Genomic DNA, 27,870 nt, shown 5'->3' on the forward strand with positions numbered 1-27,870 from the left:
ACTTTTACAAGGGTTATTCCTAGAGACATTTTTAACTCATAACTGCACTTCACATATCACTTCACTGTTCTTCACAAACAACCTGCTCCACTGTAACTCAGGCGTTGAAGCACAGCTGGATTGCATTAGGTGATCCAGCTGGACCCCGATGATGAAGCATGCCACCTACTAGGTAGGTGGGTGATGGGTTTCCTAAAACTACCTACAGTTGTTTTCACTCCTTTCTATTGAAGGTAGTGGCAAGGATCATTTGTCCACAATTACCTCATAAAAGGACTTGTCCATCTTGTTTATACATATGCAACCCAGGGAAAAGGACAAGTCAACTTTTTCCTTACTCTCTCTTTGTTTACATATGCTACGTCAGTATATAAATATCTAGGAGTAAAAATCGATAAAGGCGGCCACTTCACTGTACAGAAAACCAGTATTAGAGGCAAAGGCCTTGCCTTAGCAATCTCACTAAAAACACTAAACAGTAAACTAACTGGCCCGTCGCTCCAGCCTCTGTCTCAAGTGATACGAGCTAAACTTCTGCCAACAATTTCTTATAGTAGTGAAGTACAGAGAGGAAGAGATGCAAAAACTCTTGATAACACAGTCATAGCTGCATACAGGATTATTTTTGGTTTGCCCAAACAAACTTCCCCAGCACAAATCAGGCTAGAGTTTGGGGTTCAGAAACAGTTCTTGGCAAGACAGTGGGCATACATAACTACCTGGGACAAAGTGCGGAAATCCACCCAAGGAACTCTAAACGAATATCTATGGAAGGAGTTAGAGCAACACTCATCCTCACCAGCTGCCAAATATCTCAAAAGCAGTCTGGTGAAAACCGGCTTAAATCAACTCTGGGATACTCCTACAAGCTACTCAAAGTTTAAAACACTGGTCAGGAAGACAGTTAAACACCTTTCGTGGGTAGAGGACAAGGCATCCCTCTCGAAAAGGTCGCATGGCTGGATGACCCTGAATACGTATTCCATACCAGCACCACAGACCTACCTCAATTTAGGCTATGCTAAAACGACTAAAAAGAAGTTTTTGAAGTACAGACTGGGCTTGTTACCCTGTATTCAGCACTTTCCGCATTGGCTAAAGGGTAAGGCGGGCTCCCCCTGCCGTCTATGCGGTTCAGCGCCAGAGGATCTGCTGCATCTGTTATGTTCCTGTAAAGAACTTTTGGAAGAACGAAAGCGTTTGTTAAAACGCCATTATAATCAGCGTGGGTTACTCTCACAAAGACAAGCAGTTTTTGCCTGCTGTGCACCTAATGACCCACAGCTGAACTGTAGCCTGATGAAGTTCATGAGGGTGGTAGAAGAGAAAATGCCAAAACCAGATTCATAATTTATTATAAAATAGCATCCTAACACAACAGCACTTCTATTTACGGACGTTTAAAATGATTAATTTTTAGAAATGATTTTAATAAGATAAAAGATGGACACTATGAAATAATATTTTACGATTGAACGCAGAATTGCTTTTAAACCTTGATGTTTTGCACTGCAATGGTTTTTATTAACTATGCAAATAAACTTACTACCTACCTATCTTACCTACCTACCTCATTTCTATGTAGATGTTGAAATATTTAAGAATGAAGACTGAAAGTGGAGGTACATTTTCCAACAAGAGAAAGGAAGTAGAGAAACTACATAAAAGAAAAATAAAGTATCAATCACATTGTGGAAGTAAACATGCATGAGATAGTGGAAGAGAAATTAGTTGAAGTGGAATTGAAAACTACATTTTGTAATGAAAATATGCTATCACTGATAGCTCAGGATTAATTAGGTTCTATAAGGGAAGTGCAACAGAAATATTGAAACAGTCCTAAGAAAATAATGAAAACATTAATGTGCTGATTGAGGTTATTAAAAAGGCATTGTGTGAATTATTATGTTGGGTTTGCAAATTTGAAAATATTAGATTAAAATTGAACAATAGTAAAATTAGTTTATGAGTTTTATAAGGCATGAATTCTATTCAGGTAAGGTTGGCTCTTACCTATTTGCAGATGCTAACCATTGAACATATCTGTCTGCACATTGTGGGGTTTTTAAAGGAGGCCCTTAGAAAAAGATTCATTAAGGGTAGCTATTTATTCTATTGATTGGTGACTAATGATGTTGTTGACATGTTTAAATACATTTTTTTCGATGACCCTGTGTATTTCTAACTATCTTGAATTAGTTGTGTACTTGATTTATTTTAGCTTATGCTTTATGGAACTTGCTTTCCAAAATACATATTATTACAATGATAATGGGGAATATATCCTTATAACTGCAGTGCTATGAATTTTTTAAGTTATTAGTGACTTCTAGTCCTAAAAGTTCAAAGCTCCAACCTCAGGTATCTGGTCGCACAAGACCGTGGCAAAGCTAAAAGTTTAGGCTGACTGTGATGAAGTGCAAGTCGGATACAAGTGGTGGATTGGCCCCGGTCTCTACTTACCTTCAGACTTACAAAAATCTAGGAGAAGGTTGAGTTCAGTGGAGGAAGGCAGCAGTCTGAGTCCGAGGAGGCATTGTTGGGGATCCACTAGATGAGGTCTGAGTGAAACTGCTGGTGATGGCGGAACAAAGCTCAAATTTGGAAATGCTGGATTTCCAGGCAAAGGAGGTTGTCATCGTCGATGATGAGCCTGTTGCCATCAAGCCCAGTAAAGATTTTTATCTTTGGACTTAGATAATTTTTGGGGAATTTGAAAACCTCCAGTGAGACTAAGCTGCAAGCTATAGCTGCTCCACGAGGCTGGGTACCGTCACTGAGAGGTCCCACTAAACAGGATTTGCTGCTATGGAGAAGCACGTAGTGGGAACTACTACGGAGTAATGCCAACCGGAGGTGCACCTTGGGTGGATTGGGTAGCAGGTATGTCCTGGTCTTCTGTTGGTTCTTGTGGCACTTTATGGTGAAATTTCTCCTAAGTCCCAACTTTTATAGTTATGCAGGAGCAGCATCTCTTACACCACTTTTAAGGGACAGGGACCTGGGGGAGGCCACTTGGGGGGGTGGGACTCACTCCAGCAGAGGTCATGTGCAGGGATTAGGTTCTCTGGAGCTTGTTATGGCCCTGTAGCTCACACAGGAGACCAGCCAACTCACCCTTGGAGTCACTTCTGGTGGTCCTCTGGTAGCAGTGAGCGGTCCTCTGGGGTATAAGGCAGACCATATGAAGTCTTCCGCAGGTCAAAGAATATACTGAAGAGGTGTCCAGCAGGTCACATATTTATAACTGGTGGAAGCCTTTGAAATGGGGGCTTCCCTATACTACCATCACATTTGATTCTAGAAAGTTCTTCGCCAAGGAGCCATGGAGTCTTGGGTGACAAAAAAAGAGTGCCAGGTTGCTTTGTGTGTGCTGCAGGCAAGTTCTTTAAAGTGTAAGTGGGGCAGGGAACAGCTCAGCCCCAAACATCCTGGCAGGATGGCCCATCACTGTCTGGGACAAATACACGGGCCATATATATCAAAGTCAGCCACAATCATGTGACGCAGGACACTGGCAGAATGAACTCATTATTAGGACAGGAAAATGCCCACTTTCAAAAAGTGGCATTTTCAGAATTGGTATGTGAATTCCAGCTTTACTTTTAAAGTACATTGTGAATAGTTTGCGTAGAAACATAACATTTCTACCTGCTCACAATTATAAGGTAGCTTTTGTTAAATGTAACAAGGTAGCCCAATTTTATCCAATGAGACAGCTAGACCTTAAAGTAGTATATAATGCATTTGGGAGTTTCTTTTTAATACCAGGCAATGTAAAACGTGAACCACATGCCCTACATTTTACATGCAATGCACCCTGCCCTAAGGGCATTGGTGGCCAACAATAGGGGTGACTCATATGTAAAACAAATGAAGGTTTAGGCCTGGCAAAATGTTTATTTTTTCAGATCAAAGTGGCAGTTTTAAAACTGCACTACAGGCCCCAATGGAAGGCCTGAGAAATGTTGTTCTGAAGCGCTACTTAAGTGGGTGGCACAATGAGTGCCGCAAGTCCACTAGTAGCATTTTATGTACATTCCCTGAGTATATGAACTACCAAATACTAAGAAACCTATAAGTAAATTAAATGTGCCAATCATGTGTATGCCAATTTTACCATGTTTTAAGAATAGAGCACAAGCACTTTAGCAGTGGTAAAGTCCACAAAGTCCGAATTACAACACAAACTAATTCAGAAAACAAGAGGGGTGAAGGCAAAAGGTTATGGCGTGACACTGCAGACAGGGCCAAGTCCAACAATCTGTATAACTAATCATATTTTGAGAGACTCTACACTAAATGTCTTTTGAAGAAAATATTCACTTCCACATCGAAGCTTTCGGGCTACATTGCCTTTAAGCATAATTCTTTAACTTTGTTGTTATGTTATTTTATTTTAATTTGACATCATGCACAAATCACCCTGATAGTTGTATCTCAGTGCTGCGGACACTCACAAGAGGAGAGCCAAACATTGAGTTAATGCAAATGTCAGTCCAAATATGGATGTGCAATGGCAAATTATTCCAATAAGTGGGAGCCAAGTATGAAAAAGACTTTCCTCTACACCTTGACCATCCAATGCAGGGAATGTAGTGAAAGGCTTTATCCATATATCACAAGTTCCTGACTGGTTAATAGAGTTTGAGCTTCTGGTATAGATAGCTGGGACCTTTCCCCATTAAACCTTTGTGGGTTAAACAGCAGATTTTGAATGTATTTCAATTTCTGACTGGTTGCCAGTGTAGAGATCTCAAGAGTGAAGTAGAAGCAGATTCAGAGAGAAGATTACAGATGAGCCATGCTGCTGTATTTTCTTTGACTTGTGATTTGGATAGTAAAGTTTAATTGGCTGACGCTAATAGTGCGGTGCCATAATCCAGCCTGCTAATAATGAGGGCTTGTACCAGGGTTCTTCTAACAGCAAGTGGGAGAAAAGAACAGTTTTCCTCAGCAGGTGCAAAATATAAAAGCAGGTACCCGTAGTGACCAGGACCTTCTCTTTCATTGTTAAATCTTGGTCTAGCCGAACACCAAGATATTTTACGATGTGCGGGCACTCCCATGTTCTGCAGGCCACTAATCAGGGGTTCAGAGTTGTTAGGCTTTCCCAAAAAGCATAATCTCTGTCTTTTCTGCATGCAACAGTAGATAGTTGTTTGACATTCACTCTGTAATTGCTTTCATCCCATTGGAGAAGCATTCCTTAACTGTGTCTGCATTTTTGTCAAAGGATATAATTAGTTGTGTATCATCAGCATGAGACAACATTTCAAAACCACAGGATTTGACAAGCTTAGCAAGCATATATGTTAAATTACGTGGGGCTCAGACATGATCTCTGAGGGACCTCCTTGTCCATCAGTATGGTCTGAGACTTGAAAGCACCCAGCGAGATGACTTGAGATCTATTTTCCAAAAAGTCTCAGAACCACTCTAGTACTGTCCCATAGAAGCCTATCTCATTCAACCTTTGTAGTAGCCTTTCATGTGACAACGTTTCGAAAGCTGCGGACAGGTCTAAACACAAGCATAGATGGAGTGTTGACATCAAGTGAATATTCTATGGAGTCTGTCATGGCTACCAAGCCTGTCTCGGTGCTGTGCTCTTCTCTGAACCCAGGTTGTGAAGAGTCCAGGATCTTGTTTTTTTCAATATAGTCAGACAGCTGTTTATTAATTAGATCTTATAGCAGATTTTCTATAAGTGGAAGCAGGGAAATGGATCGATAGTTTGTAAGTACTGACAAGGCAACAGTAGCCTCTTTTTTTAATCGGCATGACCTGTACAGATTTCCAGGCGACAGGAATTGTCCATGTCTCTACTGATAGATTGCACAATGATCTGATTGCTGGAGCAATCTGTATAGAGAGTATCACTGAGAGTATCACTGAGGTCACTGAGGTCCTTGGTGGGTATGGGTCCGAAGAAGAACCAGAATTCTCTTTTTCAATCGATTTCTGTATTTGCTCAAGTGAAAGAGCGTTGAATTTTCCCAGACTACAACCACCATGACTGGGAGGGGAGTTGAAATTAAACCCCTTATTAGCCTAGTCCAGGGGGCTGTTGAAATTTTGGTAGATTAACTTGATTATATCTTCAAACAAGTCTGCAAGAGAATTACATAATTTGTGCAAGGTCTGAATTGTCTGAGAACAGGCAGGAGGACTTATAAAATCATTAAGAGCTTTGAAAAGCTTTTTAGAAGAATTACCAGACTGGACAATTTGATTGGTGATATGAATTTTACGTGCAGTTTTGATGTTCTGGTGATACATGGTAAGTGCATTTGTGTATGCTTCTTTATTATTAAGGTTAATTGTCGAATGCCAGCACCTCTCCAGCTTTTTACATGAGGACTTTCTAGTCCTCTTTCCTCAGAGCACTAAATACTAATACTGATTAGGTCTTCTTTTACAAAAGCCTTAAAATCAATTTCTCTATGTGGTCCCTGTCCTAGCTACTGATTTAGACTCAGCCTCAAGTTCAACTTTTCCTCCTATTAACTCAGTGTCTTTACATTCTGATTGAACTGAATATGTGCAATGTTGCAATGTTGTTCCTCGGGAACAAAGTAAAGAGTCAGTAGTTTAAAGCATGTGTTAAAACAGTGCAGTGCATTATTCGTCTTCTTTTAATATGAAAGAACTTTCTTGTTAATTGTCGTGTTTTGATATTTCAAAATGTAGGCCTGATATCCCACTTACTTAAAATCAAAGCAAGCGACCTTTTTCTGTCTTCTTGCATCTTGGTTTTATTTGCATACTCAGACCGTTTAATATTTGACTTCTTTAATAGCTCACCCTTGCAGACTAGACCTGAACAACTTGTGCTTTGTCCCAAAATTGAAAACAGGGTTTGCTCATGCTTCTTAATTGCCATATTAACGATAGGCTGGCTTGGATTCCGCAGATAGAAAAGAGCATTGCGACTCTCCAGCATGTTGACTGTGCTATAGGGCTAGAGCTTCCCACTTTCGGTCAATATCCCCCATTATTGAAATCCATAGGGCTAAGGGCCTAGGTGCGGCCCTGTACGGGGCCGAACTGTGGGGGCTGGAAAACAAGACAGACTTAATTTGTGCTGAAAAAAAATTTATCAGAGCCATTCTGAACCTCCCAGTGAATACACCACTCTTGCCACTTAGACTTGATCTTGGCTTAAAACCTATAGATCATTATGCCGCTTTGAGTTCAATCCTATTTTGGATCAGGGTGTGGATAAGTTAAACTCAGTTGCCCCTGAGGGAGGCAATGGTAGAGCTGATTGCCTTGCATAATCAAACAGGCCGCATCAAGTGGTTTAGTAAGATCAAGCTCTGGTTTTCAAAAATTCGAATGGTGCAACTCTGGGAGGATCCAGGATCTATGACCAAACCCACGGTCCCCCTTGTTAAAAAAAGGTTTTGGGATCTAATGAGCTCAGAAAGGGTTGACCGGTTTGCACATGGCACTTTGACTGTGGGGTTCTTGAATGTCAAAGGAGTATTTGCCTTTGATGGGTTTTTGGATGATGTTGAACCGCCCCAGGCTCGAGCCTTGTATGTTCAGCTCAGATATGGAACCTTTCCTTTGAATGCATGGAAGAGCTCTTGGGGAAACATGTCTGTAAATCCTTTGTGTCCTTTATGCCATATTTCCCCCGAAACCATCGAGCATTTTTTCTTCTGTTGTTCCTTTTATGCTGAACTCAGGAAAACTTGTCTGGCCCCTGTATGTCGTATTTTATCTTTTAATTGTCCACTGGAAGCAATACGTATATTTAAATCAGATACTACAAGCTGGCTAGTATTTGCTGTCTCGAGGTTTTTAATGTTTGCATGGTGGAAAAGGCTAAAAACGAGCAAACATGTTCTTGTGACATAACTTTAATTAGGTTAAGTGATATTTCTTAGACGCATGTACACTGATTTAAAAAAAACAAGAAACAGCCTGTTTTACTGTATTGTAAACATTTTTTTATGGTTTTTATATTGATGCATATTTTATTATTGTTCTTAATGATACTGTACTGTATTTGGAATGTGAATGATCATATTTTTGATCGATTGAATAAATAAATAAATAAATAAAATATTGCCATATGTGGTACTTTGATAAGCCATCTGTAATTGTGGGCAAATGCTTTGAATAGCTTTATAAAGTTAATATCTGGGATGTAAGATGTTATGCAGATTTGTAGAACACACTATCATCTTGGAAGGTACACTGGCACTGAACAGGTGTGGGTCTAGCCACGTTTAGGGCCTAGTGAAACTGCTCAAAAAGCCAGTCCTCAGCTTCATGTGGAATTCAAGAAGTGAGGTAGAGGTTCTTATTTGTAGTGGCTGGTCATTCTACAATTTAGGAGCAATTCATGAGAAGGCTTGAATGGCAGATCTGGTTTTCCATATCAGTGGGATTTGCAGGTAGGTAGGAGTCCGGATAAGTGCAGGTGTCTGGAAGGTTTGTGAAAGCAGATGAGAGATTTGCTGGGTCAGTGTTATGATAGAAGGAGATATTTTGCCAACTTAGATGTAAAATCATGATATGTTCTTTAAGGCATGTTGCACAATAGCCTTCAGAGGTCTTTGTTTGAAAATGCAACATAGGCATGTATTTTAAAATTACTTTGTTAATTCAGGACAATGAAATTCAAATTTGTAATACCTAGGTGAATAGATATGGAAAATTAGACTTTAAGTTAGCTAAACTTAGAGCCTGATTTAGATATTGGCGGGACAACTGCCATCCTCCTGCGGCGGCAGTCCCACGTACTCAGTCGAACTGTCGGTGATCTTCCCGCCCTATTGAGATGTTGCAGCTATAGACAGAAGGCCACCACAGCAGCTGTCTTCTCTTCTGGCTGACAGTGCTGCACCACCATCAGGCCAGCGAGATTGAGCGATGTTCGCGTTGTGTTGGCAGGGTCCTGGTGGCGTTGTCCTGATGGAGTGAGGTTCATGGTGGTGTGGAGACAGGTAAGTTCAACTTATTAATTTGTCAATACAGATATGTGCCATGTTTGCATGTAAACCATACGTATGCAATGTGATATGTCCCTTTGTGTTACATTTGGATGCCACTCACACCACATATACACACTATTGAATGCACACCCACAGGCAACACTAGCACAACACCTCTAAGCACCACAACAACACATGTTTTTTAAGTGTCACTCCAGGTGTGTTCAATTTAACTGAACACTACTGAATTACACTTAAGGAAAATATTGCATTTAAGAGCAATGCAGACAGGCTACAGGAATTGTCAATACATGATACATTGGACAATTTTTAAAGTAGCTTACAGTAGGTCTTGGCGACAACTGAGTCATTTGGTGCTGTGGTGGAGTCGATTAAGCTAAGGAGGGACATGGATGATGGGCTAAAAGATGGAAGCGGGTAGCAGGAAAAAGGTATTTTTTTACCTAATTTCCTTTGATTTTGCCAAATTAAAGTAGGAGGGATTCCTGCCACAACGGCCTTTGCGATGAGGTACATCGTAATCCACTCAGTGGGAATCTGGGCTGGAGTCCAGCTGACAGCTGATTCTGCCTTTCCTGCTGTTGCCGCGTGTGAAAATTCCTGGCAGGATTGGCGGGACCGCGGCTGTCATTTGTCTGTGGAACAGTGTTAGAAATGGGGTCTCTAGTTGGCAATGGTTTGCACCTTTGTCCAAATAGGGACCCTTCTTCCTAGTTAGTGAAAGGGGGATACACTGCTAAAATAACCCCTGCTCACCCTCTTTGGTAGCTTGGCACGAGCAGGCAAGTGTGTAAAGCATTTGCACATAATCAACAGTAATACATTGAAAACACTACAAAAGGACACCACACCAGTTTAGAAAAATATCTATTTTTTTTATACATCCAAAATGACAAAAATCCAACATACAATATTTTAAAGTATGCCCTTTGCAAGAATACTTGAAAAACGCAGTTCCTTGAAGTCGGTTGCTCCGTTCAGTGCTACCTTGGTGCTGTAAATAACAGAATCCAACAGTTCCGTCTGACTGCATCGGTCAGGGGTGTCAACAGACTCGTAAACAGTATATTTTGTGTTATGGCTGACACGTTGGTGCGGGCCGGCCATGGCAACTGTCGCGGTTGCGGTGTGAAGTGGAGAGGTGCGGCGTGCAGTGCCCTCAAATCGCAGTGCAGGCAGCGGCTCCGTGATGGTCATCCAGTGGTGTAAATGAGACCAGGGCTGTGGTGCAGAGTGAAGACGTTGCTTGTTGCGGTGCTTCCAGATCACAGTGCAGGTGACAGAGTCGGTTGCGGGAAGCTGGCGCTGGTCAGTCCGGACTGCGGTGTGGGACGGGGCGGTGTGTTGTGTGACTTATGAGCGGTGCCCCAAGCCCCAAGTCATGGAAATCGCAGTCAGCGTGCAGCAATGGCATCAGTGAGGCCAGGGCGGTGAAGTGAAGCGAAGTGGTGCGGAGTGCGGTGCCCATAGGTCACAGTGCAAGCAGCGGCTTGGTGGAGGCAGCAGTCATCGTCGTCAGTGAGTTCAGGCTTGCGGTGCGAGATACATTGGTGCCCTCTGAGGTGCCTTCAGGACATGGAGTCGGTGACAAAGTCAATTGCTTTTCCCTTCTCTGTGGCAACTAAAACAGTGGTTCCAGAAGCGGTACCCAGAGGTTGGTTAAGTCTTTGCAGTCCCTGAGACTTGAGAACAGGAGGCAAGCTCTACTTCAAGCCCTTGGAGATAATCAGCACAAGTGAAGAAAGTTCAGTCCATTCCTTTCACTGACCAAGGCAGAAGCAGCAGCTGCGGGCCAACCCAACAAAGCAACAACACAGCAAATGGGCAGTACTCCTCCTGGCAACTCTTCCATCTCTTCTTCTTGGCAGGTTCCTTGATTCCAGCAAGTTCTCTGAAGTCTTTTATCATCCTGAGACTTCCAACAGGAGGCAAGCTCCACTTCAAACCCTTGGAAAAAACTCTAACAGCAGGATGATGAAAGTACAATCCAGTCCTTTCCCTGCCCAAGACAAAAGCAGCAAGCAGCAGGCCAACACAGCAGAGCACGCGCAGCAGCAAAGTGGCAGTTCCTCCTGACAGCATTTCACACCCTTTTTCCTGGTATGTTCTCTTAGTTCAGCAGGAATCTAAAGTTCAGGGGTCTGGGTCCCACTTTTTATAGCACAAATTCCTTTGTTTTCTGGTGGCAGAGAAGCTCTTTGCTGAGCCCAAACCAAGTCTGTCCTCTCTGGTGCAGCTTCCCAGAAGGAGGTGGAGAGAGCATTGTCCCAGGCAGACCAGGCCCAATCAGGTGTGAAAGAAATCTCCATCCTCTACTCTAAATGCAGCCCAGGTCTATTTAGCCCAGCCCTGACTCATCCAGGAAAGGCAGGACACACATCAACCCCCATGGAGGCCATCTGAGAGAATGCATATCCCCAACCCCAGTCATTCAAAAGCCAGACAGTCAATCCACAAACCAGCAGAGGCACACAGGATGGATAAGCAAGAACATGTCAACTGTTGTTTAAGCAAGAAAATACTTTCTGAAAGGTGTATTTTCAAACACATAATGTAAAAATCATCTTTACTAAAAGATGAATTTTTGTATTCTGATCTCAGGCATACTAAACTCAATTTTTCTATCTTGTCCTAATGGGAAGTTATATTTATAAGATGTTATACATAAACTCCCATTCCATCCTGTGGGACAGAAAGTCTTTCAATAGTGAAAAAAGGAAATTGGCAGTATTTTACTATCAGGACATGCCACACACATCAGGGCATGTCCTACCTTTCACCTACACTGCACCCTGGCCACAGGGGTACCTTGGGCCTACCTTAGGGGTGACTTACATGTAAGAAAAGGAAAGGTTAGGGCCTGGTAAGTGGGTGCACTTGCCAGGTCGACACAGCAGTTACAAACTACGCGTAGACACTGCAATGGCAGATGTGAGTTATATTTACAGGCTGTTCATTTGGGTGGCACAATCAGTGCTGCAGGCCCACTAGCAGCATTTGATTTACAGGCCCTGGGCACACACAGTGCACTATACTGGGGACTTAACCAGTAAATCAAATATGCCACTCATAGAAACACCAATCCATAACACAATTTACCTGGAGTGCATATGCATTTAGCACTGAATAGCATTGGTAAAGTGCCCAAAGTCCTAAAACCAACAGACACAGGGTCAAAAGCAGAAGACCAAAAAGCAAAACGTCTGGATGTAATCCCGCTGAAAAAGCCAATTCTAACAAACTGCCAACATCTAAATAGGGCAGGCAGACTGCCAAACTGGCAGGCAGGAAGACCATCGAAAAAGCTGCAATGGGGCCTGATCCACCAAGAGGTAAATCAGGCCCCCCCTTTGTCTATGTTTTACATGTTGTTATATACCCTGCCCAAAGCATAGCACTGGTGTTCATAAAAGGGTAATCTCACTTCTTTGGTCAACCTGATGAGGAACACACCACACCCAGTTTCCTATAGGTCAATGGTGGTTAACTTACTGGCTCAAGAGCTAGTTCACACGAAAGATGCAGAAATTGAGAGAACCTTGCCTGTATCCATACCCAGGACTCATCTCTCAATTCTTAGTCTTGTGTATATTGTCGATTTTCATATACGTGAAGTCATGCACAGCATTGGATGGGAGCAGCTGGAACGTAAAAGAAATTGAGATTTTCTTTGATCCTCAACAGGATTAAGTAGGATGACAATTGAAGTAGTTTAGGAAAAGGAGAGGCAGACAGGTGAAAATCAGACATCTGATGTCTGGGATTCCTATAGTGAAGACACATTTGGGTAGCTCTTGCAGTAAAGAATATTGTAGAAAAAGGAACTGAGTCCCTCTGCTATAAATATTGGTGAGAGAAACAGAGAGAACATTAGTTTCATTTGATCACAGATTGACTCTGATCACAGATAAGTTTAGATTTTTACACCTGCATCACTATTGCCAAGAAAAGACAGCAGCCTTCTTGGTGCAAATGAAGATAAGGGACATCCTTATATGCAGTTCTGAAGTTCAACTGACAGCATACCTTCTTGTGTTGTGGGAAGAGTGTCTCTGCTTTACAATTAAATCTCTGGATATATAATCTATTTCTAGGTCTAGTGGAGCTAGACCCACAAAGATACAGGGTTTCGGTCCCATCCAATAAATCCTGTCCGATTAGAACATCTTCTTTCCTGAAACTGAGCATTGCAGACATCATTGAAACAGAGGAAAGTGTATTTGCTTGTCTGGAGATCAGTAGAGCAGATGTAACTGGACATTTCATTAGCTAACATATGTGAAACATCAATACAAAAATTGACCTGTTTTCAAAATAAGCAGGGGTGTCCAGGATAACGAGAAGAAGAAGGGCTCTCAATGTTTGCATACTCCCTAACTAAATGCCCAAAACCCAAAGGTAAAAATGACCAGTGTCGAAGAGAGTAACTAGAGGGCTACTGACATGAAATTATCCATTATCTTGGGACCTTTTTGATCCATGGTATGTCTCACACTATGAATAGGACCAAAGGGATTCACAAAAGAATTGAAGGTTTGGCCTCACACACACCCCAGGGTGGCATGCTTCATCCCTGGCCAGGCCTCATTCACCAGAGAAAATTCTAGTGATGAATGAGCACCCCTTGATTAATAGGTGAGAGCTGATTTTTTCCCAACAATATTGCTGATTTAAAAGCACCTGCTGCAGCATTCCTTGCCTCCAAAATGTCAAGATAACTCTGCTGATTAATGGACCTGCTGGAGGGAGATTGAGTTTTGTCTAGTGACAGTTTTGACTCGTCATAAAGTAGGACCGAGGGTGAATATGCCCCCTGCAAAGAATGTGTACCATGCAAATCACAGAAGTGCCTATAATGTAAATAGTTCAGTGGGTTACTGCTTTTTGCTACTTGCAATTTATGTATAAATTAATATCTTAATATAGAACAGTCAGCTATTAACTGTCATCAAAGAGCTGCATGGAAACTGCAAGGTATAGGTTAGAGCATTATGATTTTCCCCCCACCTTTCATTATCCTAATGTTGCAAATAGGGTGCATTTGGGTAGAAATCAATTTGTAGTAGTAAAGACAACGTCCAACCAGGGTGGTATATTTTAAATTCTGAGGGGCAGATTTACGAGCCCCTTGCACCACTTTTGCATCACTTTTAACATGGGAAAAGTGATGCAAAAGTAGCGCAAGGGGCTTGTAAATCTGTCCCTGCGTTTTTGCTACTCCAGATCAAGCAGTCGTAAACCATACTGCCTACCAGTATGTATGACATGTGACTCCTATACCTTGCTGTCTTCTTTCTTATGTAACATTTCTCTATACACTGATTTACACTTGTGTGATTCAATGTCTCTGTGTAAAGCGTGTTGATGTAAAGTGCTCTGACACCCAACACTGGTATGAGTAATGCTGTAAAGCAAAACAAAAGTATGGGAGAAAGTAGTTTAAAGGATGGTAATGAAGGAATTCATGGAGTAGGAGGTCATGGGGGAGGGCGCCACCAGCTATAAAGCTGGTCCCGCATGAACATAATCGAAGCCGATGTCAGAGATCTTTGTAGTTTGTATATGGGAGGGTAGCCTAAATGTTTAAAATGTTTGTATAAAGGTACCGTTAATGTATATGGGACTCCGACAGGGGGTTACTTCGCCCCACACACAGATTTCCGAACAGTGTTTAGTTTAAAGTATCAAAGGGTCTGGTATTGACACTATAAATACTCATGCAGGGTAGCTGTTCATAGGTAGAAGCAGTGCATTCGATTTCTAAAGAGGTTGTCATAACTCGCAGGAAGAGGTGATCGTTTTTGAAGGTTCTGAAGAGAACCATGTGTGATATTCGTGCAGATTGTGTTCTAGATCTTCTGCAGGGATCTTGAAAGGGATATGGTTAATGTGGAGACTTTGCTGCCGCAAGATGTTTTCAGGTGGAGCTTTTACTGCATAGGTGTATTTAATTGGCTGGATTCTTTAGGTTTCCCGTCAAAAATAGTGCAACGTTCCTTTGGATTCTGTGGAGCACTTCCCTACTTCAGTTCTTTAGCAATGTTCCAGGATTGTCTGGGTGCTATTTACAGTGAAGCTACTTGATTTATCAGGTAAGCATTCTATTTGTGTACTGCTTATCTCTCTGCCTTGTGAGACTTTCGTTTGTCACTATCTACTTACTGTGTTTTGGGCTTAAATCCTAACAGATAAGTTGTGATCCATAGCTCACTTCTGTGATGCTGTGCCACCTTGTAAGACTGATAATTAAGTTCAGTTCTTCTCCCACCAAGCCTGCAGGAACAAGTGTCTCTCTCCCTCTCTCTCTCTTTCTTTCTCTTTCTTTCTCTCTCACTCACTCCCATACGCATTATCCCTTTTCAAATAGGTTATTTCTACTGTTCTGAGTTATATTTTCAGAAATGAGCTAACCAACTAGAGGAAAAGGTAGGATTGACTTTGCTGCCTCACAGCAAGAGATCCAAGGGCACTCATAAGGAAGATTATATGTTGGAGGCAGATACACTGAAAGCTAAACTAGGGCAAGAGGCTACCCCACAAGATTAGTGAGGAAATGTAAGAAATGCGCCTGATCCTGCCCAAGGGAAGAATTGCTAACCACCAGAGAAAAACCTACAGTAGACAGACTGATTTGTGTTACTACATTTGGTGTACACACCAACAAAATTCAGAAGCTGATAACCAAAAATTGGGACATAATCAAAAGTATCGACCCTGAGATTGACACCCCAATGTTTGCTTTTAAACGTGGTAAGAACATCAAAGATCACCTAGTTAGATCATCTACAGAGGTCACTTTGCGTAAAAGCAATCCATTACAATCCACATGGGGCCTACCGGAAATCAAAGGACACCACAAGTGTGGGAATTGTGTTTTCTGCACCTTTACATCAAACACTAATGTATTTGAACATGCAAGTTTGAAGCACATATTGAAATTCTTTTCCAATTGTAATACACGAAACGTAGTATACTGCATATGATGCCCTTGTGGGTCACCATACATTGGCCAAACACACCAGCCAGTAAAAGCGCACATTGGACAACATCACATCTGGATACGACGCTCTGTTGCCAATGCCCCTTGGGTGTCTCATTTTGATGAAAAAAATCATACTGCAGAGGACATTAGATGGCAAGTGATTGACGTAGCTGTTGTCCCTCAAAGACGAGGTGATATTGTTGAAATGTAAAATCTGATTCTCTCGTTTTTTGATTAAGCTATGCCTCATCCATTTTTCACCCCTTCCCTGCTTCCAGCCCGGCTCTGTCCCTGACACTACATCTGTATGAACATGAATAAAGAATCTAGATTGGGGCATTGTAGGCTGTGTATACATGCAGAGTCAGTGCAAAAGAACAGCTGACGTCTGCTTGGGGTTTTTCAGACAATGTTAAAGCCTCAAGTAAAGTTTACCCAGATAGAATATCTTGTTGTGCAGCTTCAGGACACAACATTTGCACAAGGTATCAAGGCTGTCGATTCTTACCGGTACCTCATTTGTGTGTTTTTCCCAAAGCTCTATTTACCTCTGGGCATCCCTTGTTTGTGATCTTTTACTATAAAAACCCATGTAATCATCGTTCAGTGTGCTCTCTCCTTGAGTATCTGTTCTGCTCGATTTTCCCGGCCTTCTTGTGAGGAAAGGTGATTGAATGTGACTTCAGTCTCTTACCATTCAAGTCTAAGGGTTAGAGTAGTGAATGGAGCCTATTTACTAGGCACTTCGACATGATCCTGTGCTCTTCCCCATAGATCAGGGCTTGCACACATAGCCTAGGGGATAGATTTGTTAGTATTAGGGATAACCTGTCCTGTAGTGAGGGTATTTCATGGAGCCGTGCTGAATTCAGGCCTGGTAGGCCTCAAACGGGAGAGACTCCATCTTTCTTTCTGCTCCGGCAGCTTGGGATGCTTCTAGGTCAAATGTAATGTTTTAGTTATGAGGTGTTATTCGCTTGGAGAGAACCGGTTCAGGCCGGCCCTTATCGAAGGATTGTATTTTTCTTCATGCCGAAGACACTACATCAGGCCGGCCGGCTGGGAACGTGTCCTTGGTACGGGGAGGTACAAGAATTTGGTGGGCGGCAGGTTACGGGCCGGAATTTTCCATGAGGAAACGCACCTCTATATTAGTGAAAGTCTGAGGCAGTTACAAGTTCAGTCCGTAGGCGGCATCTAGCCGTTAGCAGTAAAGCTACTACTTATTCCAGGGAAGACAGACGCCATCTTGAAGGCGGAGAAAAACCGAGAGACAGATACTCTCCTAGCAGAATAGCCAGAGAGGAGAGAGTAGCCGATAAGGAAGAGGTCCCAATGACTCGGAGAAGGGTGAAGGGAACAGCGCATAGTGGTGCAGACGTGTATCCGTGACTGCGGAGGTGTGACTTCCAGGCGAGCCGAGGCACAGACGAGAAGGGGACCTAGATGACCACTGAGTGCAGGCTACACACTACTAAGGTGATGTCGACCCTTTCTTATTAGAGTGCACAACTTAATCTTTCACTTTTCTTTGCAGGTTATGTGTTCTATTGTAATGTTATGTGATTGCGTATATAATGAGTAATAAAGTACCCAGTTTGTAGTGAACCAACATGTGCTGCGTGTTCTTGTATGAGAGGGTAGCCTATCCTTCTAGTCAGCTGCGGCTACATGAACAGATGTTAACCCTGATCAGGTAAGTGGTAACTGAATAAGGGAGAGAGGAGCCCCTCGAACCGGAGAACAGGCTATGCTCAAACTGGCAGTCCTTGTGTGATCTGATGAATAGTGAGACTGATTCCCTTTTTGTATGTTATGGTGATCATAGGATGAACTGTCGTATGAACTGCCGTCTGGGTAGAGAGGTCTGGATTCGTATGGGATCGCGAGGCCGCCACTTGTGCTGAGACTGCCGTCTGGGTAGAGAGGTCTGGATTCGTATGGGATCGCGAGGCCGCCACTTGTGCTGAGACTGCCGTCTGGGTAGAGAGGTCTGGATTCGTATGGGATCGCGAGGCCGCCACTTGTGCTGAGACTGCCGTCTGGGTAGAGAGGTCTGGATTCGTATGGGATCGCGAGGCCGCCACTTGTGCTGATACTGCCGTCTGGGTAGAGAGGTCTGGATTTGTATGGGATCGCGAGGCCGCCACTTGTGCTGAGACTGCCGTCTGGGTAGAGAGGTCTGGATTCGTATGGGATCGCGAGGCCGCCACTTGTGCTGAGACTGCCGTCTGGGTAGAGAGGTCTGGATTCGTATGGGATCGCGAGGCCGCCACTTGTGCTGATACTGCCGTCTGGGTAGAGAGGTCTGGGTCCGTATGGGATCGCGAGGCCGCCGATTATAAGAGGTCTTGGTATGTATAGTAGGAATTCCCTGTCCTTAGGTGGTAGATATATGTGGTTACCTATTGTAAATAGGCCCTAGGGAGGGGGAGGGGGTAACGTTCTGGCTGGGTTAGTGAGGCTCTGATGAGCGGGTTCTATCTGATCCGAAAACCCAAGCAGAACAGTATCTCTATGGTGCTTGTCGGACGAGGCCCCCAGAATGAATGGTAATAAATTACCTATGGTTTGTACTTCGCTCCAGCGTCGATTCTTCCTTACTTGCTAAGAACCCGTGGACGAAGTGGTGACCCTGCACCAGTGGGTTATTAATAATCCGCTTCCACAATATCTCACAAATTTTACAACGATTAGAATGTCTCTGGATAGATCAATGATGGGCTGAACTCTGTCAAAGGATGGCGTGGTTTTGTGACCACACTAAACCACTGATGTGACCATATCGTTATCAGATCTCCTGTCTATAACTGCATCTTGTAAACTTATCAATGCGTATCTGTAGTCATTAGGCATTATTTTCAAGCTGAGTGTCATCAACAGCAGAGAATGTGTATTAGGTATGCGCCTCCTTGGACATACTAATTCATGTAATGTGGCAACTGTAAGAGATCCGCTTTGTATGCACCACACTAATATGCATCGCGCATCAATCCTAATAATGCCTTCCTGCGCTCATTTTTGGTGCAAATCACAACTGTATCACCATGATGACGTAATTAATCATGAAGTACTAATCCTTGTAATAACCGCTCATCATTTACTTTCTGTAAAAAGCACACGATAATCTCTATAGGTTATAGAAATTGTGAATGATGTCTTTGCGCTATATTAAAAGTCACTACATACACTTTTATTCGTTGAAACACACACGCATCAGACATGTTATGAAAACAAACCAAGTGGATAAACTAGGACTTGAAAATGTCCTCCCATATGCCCCTTCTGTTACAATTCCCCCACATGGTTGCTGGTTGCTACATGGGATACTCATCACTTTTTCAAACGCTTATGCATCCGTTTTTTACATAAACTCTCAAAGGACAAGTATCCATCATTTAAAATGCCCCCTTTTCTGTGTCGCAGCCAGTTTTTTGCCACAGTTTAATCCTATCCTTTACCCTGCATTTGCCTTCTCTTTACTTTTTGACCTTTCAATCTCCAGTCTTTCTTTACTTTCTACTTTTTCTACAGTAAAACGGATGACACGGTGTTTCAGCACTCAACTCTGACATAATTTTAACCCTTCTATTGCGATTGTGCACCTTATTATCTATATTGATTCTATTATTCCACAGGAACCTCTGTTTCTGACAATAATACTGAAATAGGGGCATGCATTTCTGGTGATAGAACATCTGGGCTTCCATAAGACTCAATAAGTGATACCACATGAATTTTGATGTCTTAGAATGAGAAAAGACATTGAAAGATTGTCTAACAATGTGAGATGTGTACACAAGGTAAAGTACCTTAAAGGGAACTAGTTGGATTATTACAGCCCTTGCCTTCCCCTCAGAAACCCTGGTCACAGATTTCTGTAGATCTAAGAACTGCTTGTTGTCTTCAAAATGAATGGCTGCATTGCTAGAAGTCACTGCCTAGCTCTCTTAGACTGCTCATTTTATTGCCTTTGAATGAACATCAAACTGCTCCATACAGCCCCTGTGTTCCTGAAGGAAATTATCAGGTTGCATGGCCTTACTGAGTGCCAAAGAATTTTTATCCATTAACTATCATCCCCAAAAAGATGGACAACAGAGAGACTAAATCAGACACTCTAAAAGTACTTACAATGGTGTTTGAGAATCCACTCTGAACTGTGGATATGGTGGATTTTGATTGCTATTTTTCATACAACACCTTTCACATTTACATGGAATACTCGCCGTTCTTGTGTTTATTTTGGTTCCATCATCACATTTGAGTCCCTACATTTCCTCCTTCTCAGTTCTTTCTCTGCAATCATTGTTGAAAGATATACACAAGATTCGACTTTATTACATTCAAGATCTGCACAGACCAGGTATGAAGAGATTTACAAATAGGAGGCGCAATCAGGGCCAATGTTCAAGGTGGGCGAAAAAGTCTGGTTATCAGCTGATTACATGTCCATTCCAGGGTCACACTCCAAGTTCTCTACAAAATATGTAGGTCCAGTTTACATTTTACGATTGGCAGGACAATCTGCACTACAGCTAAAATTGTCTTGTCAATGGTAGAGCTACCCTGTATTTCATGTTAAGAGAATCAAGAAGGCTCACTCCCCCACTTTAGTTACTCGTCCACCTACTTTATTCAGTAGAACCTGAGTCCGAAATGGAAGAAATATTAGGTTCAATATATATTAGAAGACAACTGCAGCATCAGTTATCGCAGACGATTTATGGTGTATCTGAGAAATGGTGGGAGCCAGCAGTCTCTGTCCATGCTTCAAGACTAGTAAGAGCATTCTACTATACATTTCTGAACATGTCTAAGCCCTCAAGAAAGGGGAGGGGGACTTTGGAAGGAGGGAATTGTATTGTCTCAGGGAAAGAAACCCCACAAGACTGTTATAAAACATCATGAATGGAAGAGGTGGAGAATTTGTCAATGAAAACTACTATCTTTGAGGGCACAGACTTCATGGCTGTGGTTTAAAATAGGCTGCCCCAGTCACCACAAGCTTGTTTTGTGACTTCCAGTTTTGATGTGGAATAGCCAAATAAAAAATAAAAATAAAGCATAGTAAACTACTGTCTGGCAATATCAATGTTTTTGGCTTCTACACTTTTCTTACCAGTTAGCATATGCACTGAGAACCCTCATCTTTGTTGTTTTTGTCCATGCTGGTTTTCCTGTGTTTCCAGTTCTCAGATTGATCTCCTGTGTCCCTCTGGATTAGCCAGTGTATTGAATGTTTGCTTTGAACTCCCTTCTGTGTATATAACACAATGATGCTTCCTGGTGCCATTGATCAGTTCCCTATTTTGGTTCTTCATCAATGTTCTAGGTTTAGCTGGGGGCTAGTTACAGGTTTGCTAATTGCATCCCCGGGAAAGTGTTTGTTTACTGCTAATCAATATGAATTGTGAGACCCTTGTTTTTCACTATGTTCTTACTGTGTTCTGTCCTTCTATCTCCATGTATACATTGTGATTTATACCTCATTTCTGTGACTCTGTGCCATATTGTAACTCAGATAGTCCAGTTGAGGTCTTCCACGATTCAGCTTGCTGGATCGAGTGTCCCTTTCGCTCTTTCTCTCATGCTTCTATAGTCTCTTATTGCTTTCATGTAGGTTAACTTCACTATTCTGAGTTATATACAGGAAGTTGGCCTACCTAATGGAGAGAAGGTGGGAATGCCCTTGCTGACTGAAAGTAAGAGGACCAACGGTCATGACAGCATTTAACTTAAAAGGGGAGAGTGCCTACTAGCAGTTCCATTTGTACAATTAATCTGGTAATGTCTTACATTGAGATATATATTAATAGTCACTGAAAAAAAGAAAGGTTAAAGTGACATTATAGTTAGGAGTGGAAATGAGATAGGAACATATGTTCAAAAACAAAATAAACACCAAAATGTGTAAAAGTTTTGTGACTTACCCATGACTTGAGCCCAGTGATGCACTGCTTCTTAGCTCACATATTACATCACTCATGGCATGTTAAATGACATCATTGATGACATCACTGATGACATCTCAAATAACATCATTGCTGACATGACTAATTACATAACTGGTGACATCATCCAACTACGCCCAATCTAGAAGCCTACTTTTATTTTTTTGTTTATTTTTTAGGATCCATGGTACTTTTGCAGTTCCGCAAGCAAGTTTCCCTGCCATGGTGTAGTGAAGCTGTACAAGCTTTGATTGATGGTGCTAAATCCACAATACAAGAAGCGCTACCACAAATCTGGCACCCTGGTTAGCAAGCTTGCTTGGAACCATGACACCATGTCAGGGATGCTTGTACCAGTGAGACCGCAGTACTTCTGTGGAATCACACAGGAGGGCTTCACTGAGTTTCACTTTAATACTTCACATCGCTCATTAAATTATCGATTAGATTTTTTTTACAATGGGGGTTACTTTGGATGTGGAGGTCAGGGTGTACACCCCTGTCCCCTTGTGTGCTCTTTCTTATCTTTTTTCAGAATGAAGCCCCCGAGTCCTGTAATGGCAGCAGAAAAATGTTATCCTGATGTTACAGTCAGCCTATCAGATCGTTCCTGCACTTCGCTTGATTCACAGTACTAAAATGACTGATTGAGAAAATAGTACCTGTGGCCAATCAGAAGATTATATTTTTTTTTATGTTGGAGTCACAGAAAAAACATGAAAACAGTACTGCAGATCCTCCATGAAATAACAGTCCAAATATTGCTAACTAATGTGAGGGTTAACTCTTTCATGCCCAACTGAAGCTACACAACGCTAATTTGTTGGTAACTGTTGAACAGATGTATACCACATTACAGAGAGGATGCTCTCTCAGTAAGGCTGTAACTGTGTTCCAAATTTGGTGCAATTCCATTCAATTTTTTATGTATCAGGGAGCAGATTTTGCTATGGGAATTTAAATGCAAAATCCCACTTTTAGGATCCCCACCTTTTTCTTGAATCATCGTAAAACATACCATGAAGGACCCAAAGTGGATGATCTATGACTTTTTTGGGAATGGTTTGTGCAGTTTCATCAAACAACAGAAACGTTATTAAGAAAATATATATATATATATATATATATATATATATTTGTTGTATATATAATAAATTATCTGTTAGGTTGTAATTGTGTTGTTATGGGAAGTAGAAAGCCCACTAAATACCAGGGATTTTCAAATGGCACTATTGGAAATGTGGTTATTAGTTGTGCAGGATGTGAGGCCTGTGCAAGTAATAGATCCACAATTTACCCTTACTGGGAGCCAAGCATGTAATTGTAGTGCTTGACTTTCTTAGGGTAGTGGAGCAGAGCAGTCCTTGGCCTACTTTGTCGAGGTGGTGTGAGCTACTGATCACCATTTACTGGCATGCAATAATAACACTCAATAAAGAACTGTCCAATAAGTGTTTTTTATTTATGAAAGGAAAAGTACATGGTGGGGCGTGGCCAGTGAGCCGACATAGCGGACGCTACTGACTGAAGCTCCGCCATGAATCCTTCTATTATCCTGAATTCCACTCTGCATTTGACCCATCTGCCTACGATAGCGGTGGGGATTTGTTGGTGCCAAGCTGCAGTGCCTGATGCGACCCTCCATTTGCCGTACTTGATGGGGAGGCCCCAGCTACGGACGAGAAACGATACACGGCCTACCTGGCGATGAGACAAGCGTGAGCCCGCATCTCCGGCCACTGTACATCTGAGTGATCTGCGGCGGTCCCAAATAATCAGGCACAGGGCACTTACGCCTGTCGCTGTCAAGGAACAAGCACGGGCCCCTGCCAGAGGCCACTGATTCAGGGATTGCCAGATCTCACGCCCCGGACCCTCGCGGTGTTGATGTGGTGGGACCAGATTGAGCGGCACAACCTGAGGGCCTTGCAGCCGGCTCTGCTGGGCGGCAGCGAAACGAGGAGAGTGCCCGCCCAGACCGCATCCTAAGGCAATCCTGCGGCGCTGTGACCTTGGGCCCCTGGCGGCAGGGCGAATGGCAGAGCCGGCTGCGAGGAGATTGGCGAACCACTACAGTCTAAGTCTGACCCTAGCGGACCTGACTACTGTGCATACTGGCCAGTGTGCAGTGACACGGGGACTGTGGCCGCTGCCTGCAGTGAAGGCGAGCAGTGTAACCGCCCAGGAGAGTGCTGGGTCCTCCGATGTTTTGGGCAGCGTGAACGGTGCTCCCGCTTACTCTGACTGTAAGGCTCGGCCTGGAGACTGTGACATTGTTAGCTTGGCCTGGGGGAGTGCCCGGAGGACGGGTGCAGCCTATGCTCGGCCTCTTACTGGCCCGACTTCTGAAACTGTGACAATACGGCCTACTGTTGAGAGGCCCCACTTAGGAGCTGCGGCGATCTGGACCGGGCCCCGGTGGGACTCCGGAAGTTAGGCCGTGCATAAATATTGTTGGGGGGGATACGGCCAGTCCTCTCTAAGGGGGTGGAGCTGCCGATTCAGCGCTGGGAGGTGTGCTTTGAGTCTGCAGATGCAGCCACGGCTGCGAAAACGGAGAAACTGAGGACACCCTGGTCTCGAGCCATTTGGGATAGTGGCACTGGAGTGGATCCGGCCTGTGCACTGCTCCCCGTGGGAATAGCCCTACTTCAGGAAACGCACATGTCCAAATTAGAATTGGAGCGCTTACACAAAAAGTGGAGGGGCCATATTGTCGGCACCACGTATTCGGCGCATGCGAGAGGCACACTAATATGGGTCAGAGTGGCAATCCCGTTTGTTTGTGAAGAAGACATAAATGACACAGACAGCAGGTATACTTTTGTGAAAGGGCATTTGAATAGCCAGGCGATATTATTAGGCTCCCTCTATGTCCCAAACTCAGATCAGGCCTCTTTCCTTGCGCGCGTACCTGAGGTGGTTGCCTGCAGGAGTGGGACCCCCCTGGCTTCTGGGAGAGACTTTAACTCCATTTTAAATGTGGACCTAGACAGGTCATTCCTGCCCCTCAATAGGACCCTCTCTGCGTCCAATGCACAAGCAGTTTCTGGCTGGCCGACACACTGGCCCCTACATGATGTGTGGCGAATTCTTAACCCCACCGCCTGCATATACTCTCATTATTCGGCAGTACACAGGCTACATGTACGCCTAGATAGGCTGCTGGCCTCACATGCTTTACACCCGCTTCTCCGGGGTGCTGACTACCTAGGGAGGACACACTCCGATCATAATCCTTTATTGCTACACCTCAGATGGGAAGCATATCGACCTACAGTCCCAGCTTGGCGTCTCCAACCTAGTGCCCTTGAAGATCCGGCGTTCCGGTTGTCACTAGGGACAGCGATCTTAGCATATTTTGAGCTAAATGAAGGCACAGCCAGCGATGCGCTCATTGAATGGGAAGCTTTTAAAGTGTCCATCAGGGCCCACTGTATCGGGGCCACATGGAGCGTTCGCAAACAGCTCTCTGATTCCCTAACACAGATTGAGGCTCAACTTGTGCATTTTGAGCACGAGGGGGAGAGGGCAGGCGGCGATTCGCAGCACCTGGCAGCATTGCGCTCCAAACATGCAGATTACATGGAGCGACTTCGTGGCCACAATTATGCCACACACATAGCCCGTACTCACTCTGCGGCAGATAGAGCTGGCAGATTGCTAGCTTGGCTGATCCGGCAAAACCACGCCTGCGCTCCGATTGGAGCACTACGTGCGCACACGGGACAACTCTTAGTTCCGCAGCGCGACATAGATGCGGCTCTGATGCAACACTACACACTTCTATACCAGTTCCACTGTAGCTGCGATGATCAAGATATGGGGAGATTTTTAGATGGTCTGCAGCTGCCCAAAGTGACTAGGGAGCACAGAGACATGCTCAATGAGCAGATCTCGCTGGAGGAAATTGGCAAAGCCTTACAATTCCTAGCATCCGGGAAGACCCCAGGGCCGGACGGGCTTCCGGCAGAGTATTATAAGGCGTATCGCGTCTCATTGGTGCAGCGTCTTGGTACTTTTACTCACCACTGCATTGGACTCTCGGCAGCTTCCGCCCTCCATGCGCAAGGCTCACCTAAAATCATTGCTGAAGCCACATTAAGACCCAGTGAAGATGGGCTCCTATAGACCCATAGCCCTGCTTAACACTGACTATAAAATACTGGCAAAGGTGTTGGCGGATCGGTTAGCGCAGGCGGTTCCAAGATTGGTCAATACAGGCCAGAATGGCTTCATACCCGCCCGCAGCACCTCCCTCAATCTGCAGCGTTTCTACCGGGTGGCCACATATGCATTTGGGGAGTGGCCGAGAGCAGGGTGTCTTGTGCTGGACCTAGAGAAGGCCTTTGATTCTTTAGAGTGGCCTTATCTATTTGCAGTACTGGAGAAATTCGATCTTGGCCCAACCTTTATACAATTGACGCGTCTTCTCTACACTGACCCAACTGTCAGAGTCAAAGTGGGCCCCTACATTTCTGATTCCTTCCCTATACAGAGAGGCACGTGTCAGAGGAGCCATTAGCAGAGACACTGCACACCCAGTTGGGGGATGGAATACCCTTGGGAGATGCTACCCATCAGGTTTCACTGTATGCAGATGATCTCCTCATCTACGTCAGGGATATTACCTGTGTTCCTGCCCAACTGACCTTACTACTGGAGGGGTTTGCCGTACTCTCTGGATTGAAAGTAAATGTGGATAAATCCTGCCTTTACCCGTTCAAAGATCGGCTTAGTGACCCGGTATTCACCATGGGTGGCAAACTAGTACAGTGGAAGCCTGACACGTTACGCTATCTGGGAATTCAGATATAGCGCCAACCGAACAATCTTTTTGATGGGAACCTAGGGAGGGCGGTGACATCCATTTAGTCACAAATGCAATTCTGGAGTACGCAGCAATTGGCTGTGGTGGGTAAAATAACACTCACTAAAATGGTGATACTCCCGTAGCTCCTATACTACTTTACGAATTTGCCACTCTAAGTGCGGCTTCTTTCTTCACCACCTTTGAGAAACAGCTCAGAGACTTCATCCGGGGCAATACCAGACATAGGATGGCACTTAGCAAACTGTATCTGCCGACAGACCCAAGTGGGCTGGCGGCTCCCTGTTTTGAACATTACTATCTAGCCTCTCAACTGCAATGGATTGCACGGTGATTGTCGAACCGTCATTTATGCAGACACTGCACCTACACAGCCACCCTACCTCCAGTAGTGCATTGTCACACTGTTCCATCCAGGAGCACGCCTCCGTCCACCAGAACCTCTGCTACTTGCTGTGGCCTACAAATGCTCCTGCAGGAGTCTATAATTAATGCGCAGCATGATCCCCTATGCACCTTTGATACCACTGGAGGGAACTCCCACTGGTCAAGCGGTACTGACAACACTTACACTCAGGGAGTGGCAGGAAAAGGGCATTCACACTCTTGGAGATCTGTATCATGAGGGGGCGCTTACGCCATACACAATGCTTGTGGACGAAGAGGGATTACCACCTGGGCAGTTTCTCACTCACCGAGCACTGGTGGCCTCGCTCACGGCAAAATGGGGGGAATTCATTACAGAGCCGCAGACGCATCTCACCATGCAATACTTACATGTCATGGGACAGGGTAGACATTTGAAACACTGGTTTGCAGCTTCGCTTAGGGCCAATGCAGCAATCAGCCTTGATGCACTTTGCCGTAAATGGGAAGAAGATTTAGGTCGCCAGTTCACTGATAAGGAATGGGTCCAAGTACTCGAGAGCCCGACATGCATCCCCAGGAACATGCACTTCCGGCAGATACAGTTGTATATCATACATAGTGCATATCTCATGCCAGTGAAAATTAATCAATACTTTAATCATGGAGATGCCATATGCCCGAGATGTGAGGAACTGGGGGCTGACTTAATTCACATGTTCTGGAGCTGCCATAGGGTGGGCACATATTGGAGGGAGGTGGCAG

Source organism: Triturus cristatus, chromosome 8 (genome assembly GCF_964204655.1).
Source record: "Triturus cristatus chromosome 8, aTriCri1.1, whole genome shotgun sequence".
Classification (NCBI taxonomy): Eukaryota; Metazoa; Chordata; class Amphibia; order Caudata; family Salamandridae; genus Triturus; species Triturus cristatus.